The sequence below is a fragment of the Vanellus vanellus genome, assembly GCF_965231255.1.
Source record: "Vanellus vanellus genome assembly, chromosome: 2".
NCBI classification, from domain to species: domain Eukaryota; kingdom Metazoa; phylum Chordata; class Aves; order Charadriiformes; family Charadriidae; genus Vanellus; species Vanellus vanellus.
The window spans coordinates 113,952,626-113,960,505 of NC_138906.1; the positions used below are offsets into that span (position 1 = coordinate 113,952,626).

The window sequence follows — 7,880 nt, forward strand, 5'->3', positions numbered from 1 at the left end:
TAAACTGAAGATAAATGTCATACTATATTTTGGCATTTTGAGGCCAACTACATGACACCACGCTTCACAGAAAGAAAGCAGATTTGCATTTATTGGTATTTATTGCTAAACAGCAGTATCTTCCATATTAGTCTAGAAACAGCTTGTATGAAACAGCAGTGTTTACACAGAAACTATTCAAAGCTTTTCTGTAAGAAAATACAGCTAAAACATATTAGGGAAGTGCCTAAAGGGTACAACTGAGATCAGAACCCCAAAGCGTTAGATACAGTACATATGCACATCAGTTTTGGTTTAACTACATTTACAGAATTAAGCCACGCAGTTCTGAAGCAAGAGCGCAGCTATTGCAATACCAAGACAACATATTCCAGTATAGACATATACAAAACCTTCCCCCCCCCCCAAATAACTACAATAACATCAAGGGTTTTACAGTGAAATCCTTTCTTTTGGGAAAAAAAAAAAAAAACAACACACAACTACCCAAACCAAAACATGAAACATGCCCTCCCGTTCTTGAATACACACTAAGACAGAATAATGCCAGAGTTGCACCTAAAGTATTAAAATTTTGAGACAGCTATTCCTATCTTTTATTCCAGATGTGGGAAGGCTACAGAACACAACTTATTTTCTCAAAGATAGAAATAAAACCCCTAGAACAAGGAACGTAAAGTTCCCTTCTTTTCTGTAATAAATGCCCTATTTTTGACCTAGCTACCTAGAACATTACAGCAGTGGGTTTAGTAAATTTCAAGCATTTAGAAATAGTAAACACTCAAAACCACAACGGTTTGGCAGCTTTTTCAATTTCTCTTTTACTTCTGCATAGAAAAGAGCCCCTCAAGAGTATGTGTCACACTGACTTCAAACCGATACTATATATGGACTGTACTAAAATGAACTCAAGCAGCTGTATGGCATCATTCATCTGAAGCTGCATGCAACATCTCAAATGACATCAAACCCCAAATCTAAGGGATTAAGCTTGCTAATAAATTCACATCCATTACAATCCTGCATCACATCGAACAGAGCCTTAACGCCACCCTTGAATGGGTGTATTATAGCAATGCTGAACATGCATGGTAAGCACTTCAAGCGCTTTCCAGATGAGAAATAGGTATAAGAATGCAACTATGGCTGTTTTGCTGTGCTGGAACAAGAGACTTACACAAATCCATCTGGTTGATGCAACTGATATAAAGGCCTTAGCCTATTATTTTTCAGTATTTTTCCTCATTAAGCATGACCATTAACCTCAGGGACACCGGGGCAGGGGGCGGAAATCCAAACCACACCATTCCCGCGAACAGATACTTTCCAATCATCAACGTGGATGGCTGGCGTTTCCTTCGTCGTTTCTTTTAACACACCTAAGCACCTAAAATAAAAGTAAGATCTGCTTCTGGAACTCGTACACCCACACACTGACACGCGAGGCACGCTAACACCCGTTTTTCTAAACAACGCCACCAGGCAGAAAACACAGCACCCTCACAACTTGTTAAAACGCGGTAGATGCGGGGGGGTGGGGAGGGGGGGGGGGGGGGACAATAACGCTAAGAGTTTTCCGGTTTTTAAGACGTGACCTCCAGGTGAAGGCAAACGAGGGACAACCAGGCCAGGCAGTAAACCGCGCTGGGGACAGGCCGCGCGTCCCAAGTCAGGGACTTGGTCACCGCTGGGACGCGCGGCCTATCCCCAGCGCGGCTGCCCACCTTCCCCCCCCTCCCCCTCCGCCAGCCCGGAAGCGGCTTCCCCCTCGCGGGGACCGGCGGGGGCCCGGGCCACAGAACGTGTCCCGTCCCCCCCCCCCCCCCCCTTCCCTCCCGTCCCCGCCGGCCGGCCGGCACTAACCGTCGGGGTCCCGCTCGGCCGGCGCAACGGCAACGGCTCCGCCTCGGCCTCAGGCGCGGGGCGCCGCCTCGCGCCCCATCCCGCCTCGCGCCGCCCTGGCTGGCAAAGGACGGGCCGGGGAGCGGCGCGAGCTGCCCAGAGCGCAGGCGCCAGCGCCGGCGCCGGCGGACCCCGTGGAAGGGAGGGGAGGGGGAAGAGGCCTGAGGGGCGCTCTGCGCATGCGCAATTTTATGAGGGTGCAGTGCATGACGGGCAGTGTAGTTCTCTAGGTGGGGCCAGACCGCAAGGGGTGGCTGGTCGGCTTCCGGTCGCCGGACTACAACTCCCAGCGACGGGCGCGCCGGGAGGAGGACGGTTGAAGCCGTTGCTCGCTTCTTTCCTCGCCCCTATTATTTTGAAGTCCCCAGGCTCAGGGTGGTGCTGGGGGGCACTGCTAGGCGGAGGGAGGTTAATGTGGGAGGCCGGACCTAAGGAGACCTGGATTCAGTGGTCACTCCTGCTTCAGCGAGGGACCTGCTGGCAGGGAAACACCGATAGCACAGCTGTGTAAACTCTCCTGCCCTCCGCTGAGGGCAGATGGGCAGCGACCCAGCTGCTCTTCTGGGCAGGTTTACAAGGAGACATAAGCGTTAGCAATGGTTAAAGCAGCCTATTGCTAAATCTGCTGTGAGGTAATGTTTGTAACGGTGGGAAGTTAGCAAATGTCAAAAGCTGTTAATAGCAGAACCAGAGCTGACATGGCTCTATAGGTGTTTGCAGCTGGCCTGCCTTCCAAATAGTGTTGCTACCGGCTTCTACGTTTGCAGCTCACATGGGAGCAGCCATTGACTTCAGCTTCATCTTGCATAATAATTCGGACCTTATATCGTTACCTGCTCATCTCTGCCACTCTCTGGAATACAAGAAAACGAAGAATCGCTCTGGATGCGACTTGGGGGGAACCTGTGCCAAGAAACACATCTCCATCTCAGCGTGCATCCTGTTTACAGTGATGTTAAAAGGAATTTTGTATTCTCTGTCTCTTACAAGGCAAGTTTCTGTTATGTTAAGCACCTGCATAATTTGAATCTTTTTCAGGATTCCTCATCAACAAGGGAATTTGTTTCAGTAAGAAGCAGGCCGATTCATTCCCACAGCCTCAAACATAATCCCTGTGCTATTGGACACATTAATACTGTGGCAGCGTGCCACCTGCTTCATTTATTCACTTGAGATTCAATGCTGCTTAGTCCCTGTCAAACGGGCTCTTTGTGCAACCTCCTGTGGTAATGTAAAAGGTCCCCCACAGGAATTTGTGCTATTCAGTGGAAAATACAAAAGGGAGGGTTGTAAACACTCCGATTAGTGTTGGAGCACAGAGATATTGTCTCCACAACATATTACATAACCGTGCAACTTCCAATTTACTTCCCTCCAGAAGAAACAGCTTAACAGCAAGGGCTTATTGGTTTATTTAACTTAAGATCACAGCTAATGTGGGGGTTTTGTTATACAAAGGTTACTTCTGGCAAAAAAAGAGAGGAAGGTTACTTTAGTCACATCCTGTAGTAATTTGAGATGATTGCCTGCGAGGATCTCCACTTGAAGTGACAGTTGCCAGAGGCTCCCAAGTCTGAAGAATAAGTATTATCAGAGGCTGTTGCAACACAAGTTCATGCACAATGGGCCCATCAGCTAATGAACCCAGAATGAATCTTCTCCCAATTTTTGAAGACAAACAAGTGATTGTGTCCAGTGCTGACTACACCAATTTACTGCCATGTGAAACACATTTGAATGACTTCTGACTTACAAAACTCATTGTGGTCTGAGGCCTACTTACACAGACTGAGGCACTTTCTTACACCCTCCATGCCCCATGTTCACTCTGTAGTCTTACTGCTTTATGGACAAAGTCAAGCGATTCTGAGATGGCCAGGTCTCTCCTTTGAAATTCTGTCTTGCTGACGTACCTGAGCCTCATAAATGTAATAAAATAATAACAGAGGGGAGCTTTAGAGCATTTTGTCAGAAAAAAAAAAAAAAAACAGGGAAAATGCAGAGCTGTGTTAATGAATGAATAATTCTTTCCCATTCCCTCTCAGTTATACTACTACTTCCAAGAAAGCCAGTTCTGGAGTTGAGTTTGTCTTGGAGAGATGGGAGTCTGCAGGGGCTGTACTATTCTGGGATAGCTTTAGACACACTGCGTAATTCTCATTAGCAATAAAGGCATATACAGCAGTCATAAAGAGGTGCATGAAAGAAACTTGTTGGCCACACACGGAAACACACATGAAATAATGAGAGCCTGGATATACAAAGGAAAGCCTAGAAGTAGTAGATTCATTAATGCCTTTGAGGCAAAACGTACGTCATTTGTAAGAAGTACCCCACAGCAGGAGAACAGAGCCAAAAGAACTGTATGACACTGAACTCTGGCTATACAACTCCCATGAGCACTACTATGAAGTCACACCATTCCAAGATCTTTGCATTAAGATGAAAATTTAAAAATTCTTAAGCAATGAAGAGGATATAAGAGAACTTGGGTCTTGACAGCCTTACATCTTTGATAGATTTGTCTGTAAGGGATTTGCTCCTTGCAATGTTTTGTATCTCAGTATATTTTCCTATGTGAGTAGTACAAATTTTAATGATGTACTACTTGATGAAAGATGTCACGCCAAGAGCACATGGCAAATCTTGGTACAGGTGTTTCTTTTGCAAAAGCCAACAGTCGTTATTATCAGCAAAACGTTACATTATGTGATCAATGCTCCTCTCCACGAGCATGAAAGAGCACAGGGGCACAATGGCAGGTGGGGGAACCCCAATAGGGTACCTAAAGAAATGAGCCCCTCCTGGGGCTGTCCCATGACAGCCATCACTATGAGTTATGGGGCTTACTGCCTACAGGAGTATGAGACTCCTGGGACATAGGGGAAGAGCATTTTGGGATGGCAGAAGACCTATTAGAGGATTTGTTGCAGAAGCATGAAAGGCAGGGAAAGGGAGGGATCAAGGTTGTTTGGGGTGGAACAAATATGGAGAGAAAGAGGGATAAGAAGATAAAATGGGCTACTCAGCTGCAAACAGGTTGCCAGTCAGTACACCTGTCTGGCCATGCCCTGCAGGTACCTCATCACCATGGTCTGTGCTGTCTCCTCGTTAAACTCTTCTGGGTGAGGGAGGTCCCTGTGCTGTGTGCATGGAGGTGTGCCAGCCACTGGAGAGGGGACTATAAGTCACAGGGGCCTGTGTGTCTCGGGTGCCTGTGGCTGGAGAGTGGAGTGTGTGCATGTTGTGTGGGTCTGTGTGTCAGTGTGTGATCATCAGCAAGCATCAAACCAGACCAGCCATCCAGGAGGATGGGAGGCTTGGGAGCCAGGTATCAAAGTAGCCATAATCTTGGGATGTTTACTGAAGCAACCATAGCTATGTTATTAGAGATAGACTCAAGTGTTCTTATATTTATTTTTTAAGTACTACATGTGAAATACATTAAATGTACCAAAAGCAAGCCAGGAACCCTAAGCAATGACAGGAAAGCAATGTCACATTATGGCAATTGTACCCACTTTCTCTGCACGGTGTCAATCTTCTGAAATTTAGGAGCAACAAGTGCCTGTGGGGAAAAACAAACAAACAAACAAAAAAAACCAAACAAAAAATCAAAGCAACTACCAAAAACTTCTTCTACTTTTAGAGAAAGAATAACAAAAGGTTTTCAACCTCTTCTTGGTCAGAACCCCAACAGAGTAGGGACTGGTATAATTTCTTAGTATGTGAATTCCCTTTGTTGCTTCCCTTTAACTTCAGTGATTTACAATTCTATCCCAAAGGACAGTGATAAAACTGGCTGATGCTTTACCTGGAGAAGACTTGTAGCCAGAAAAGTTTTTAAAACATTCTTAAGTATTCTAAAACACTTGTATAGCCGATGGTTTGATGGTATCCAGACACAGGTGAAATAAAGGTCCCCAAAATAAATTATTTTTCTTGCAAAATGAGTAAGACTAAATAAACAACTTTCCAAAACAGTTAGATTTGTCAGAAATAACGTTTTTACTATTAATAAATTTCTATTTTATTCATTTATGTAAAGAAAAAACCCTCAAAACTACAATTTTAGTTTTGGAAAAAAAAAAAACCACACAAACAGCTGAAGACTTAATTCTCTGTATTACTCCGTCCATCTAAATCAGTAACTTTTATAATATGCTTCCTGGTAACATTTGCCTTGAAAAAATCTTGAGAAAGAAAACACACAAACCAGTAATGTCTTTTTATTAAAATACCTTTTAAAACACTCATCTTAATAAAATAACACTGGATGTTGCTGTATGACATTTGCATACACATGATGCTTACAGCAAACTCTATACAGCATCAGGAATTACAAAAAATAAGGGAAGCCACAGAAAGCGTGCATCCTCGCTACCTACTCTCAGGCCATTACACAGACAACTGTGTTCACATGTTCATGCCGTTCCCAGCAGTATTCCCTGGATGGCTGTTCGGCCAATCCCCCCTTCCCTCCCACTCTCCACCCTTGCTGTTCCCTTGACTTGACCTCGCAGTGAAATTCTGCTGATGTAAACGGAGACTTTGTCATAGATCCACGGGGCAGCAGGTGCCTGACCAGAAACGTCAGCCCTGTTTTTCCCCCCAAGAAGATTCTGAACTACCATAACGTTTCCAATAATTTAACATTGCAAGAATCCGAAGCATGCTAATGACCTGTAGCAATGCTTACTGTAGGTCTCCTGTCTTGGTCAAGAATGATGATGCATCACCCTCCAGCTAAAAACAGTCACAGCTACTTTAACATATTCTTTCTCTCCATTCACTTTAAGAAACTCAAGCAGAAGAAAAGATAATGTGAATTGTCAAATATAGGAAGAAAACTCCTTCATGATAAGCTAAGATTTTCTATTCACATCTATGATTTTTTATCACTTAATTGCAAGTTGAAAGTATGAAAGTATTCCATTATCCACATTCAAAACAATAAAAATTCATATTTCAAGTACTTCTTTATAACTGAAGAGATGGAAGGAAGTAATGTTATTTCACAAGAGTATACTTTTTTATTATTATTTCATCTTATTGAAAGAACTGTATCATGAGAAAAAATGAAAAAAAACATTCAGGCAAACTTTTCAACAAAATCAATTTAAACTGACTGCTTTCATTTGTACATGGTACAGATAGACATATATGACTAGAAAACAGTTTAATCCCTCTAGACTGAGGTTAGTGAGAGAAACATGAATAGTCAAATTATTTTTTTGTGTGTGCATATGCATATATGCATAATTTTTTTTTTTTTTCAAGGAGTTAAAACATTCATCATTATAAATACCAAAAGCTGATCATTAACTACTCATACACTTTATTCTTGTACTTAGTACCATTATCAGTGGAGCCCTAACTGGGTCATAGTAACTGCTATGTAACTGTTAACTTATCAAAACCCTTACTTAGAAAAATGGACAGTGTTCTGAACTCAGAACATCCTAATTTTGCCTTTGCAGCCACATCTTCCCTTCTTCGGTGACAACATTTCGGGGGGGGGGGAGAAGAAATAATTATGTTTTGGAATAAATATGCACACCAAACTACTAAATGGAAACATGCCTGCTGCCAGCTGCTCAACTGGTAGCCCTGTACCACTTGCTTGTTCATGTCATTTCATTCTTCTTTATTCATTTAGTCACTAAATCCATAATAACCTTTCATGTTTCCTTTACTGAACGTTCCGGGAGTAAGCAACCCTAGAGAACAGTGCAAAAGGAGGGAGATGCAACTGCACTTACAGCTGTATTATAGCATCTAAGAGAAGACTGAAAAGATATATTTTTTCTAAGATATAAATTATGCAACATAGGCCCCAATGTACTTACAAGAGCAGGGCAAATGAAACTTGGAAGAAAAGTGTCCCATACATAGTGTTTTGTTGGGCAGCCCTTCTAAGAAGTTAGGATTTTATCCATGACAGCCCATGTGTTGAACTTGAAGAGAAAGCACGGATT

The 7,880-nt window shown here is 43.3% G+C and overlaps 1 protein-coding gene across 2 annotated transcripts in view; it reads right to left on the reverse strand.

Moving 5' to 3' along the window:
- The window catches only part of RALBP1 (ralA binding protein 1), a 35,508-nt gene extending 33,493 nt beyond the window's left edge, over positions 1-2,015 (reverse strand). Inside the window, exon 1 of one of the 2 annotated variants that reach the window (XM_082499080.1) lies at positions 1,864-2,015. The gene's annotated coding sequence lies outside the window, so the exon portion shown is untranslated. Of the gene's footprint in view, positions 1-1,177; positions 1,318-1,863 lie in introns of those variants that run through there. The other variant, XM_082499081.1, reaches the window with a different exon arrangement.
- Between the last annotated feature and the right edge of the window lie 5,865 nt (positions 2,016-7,880).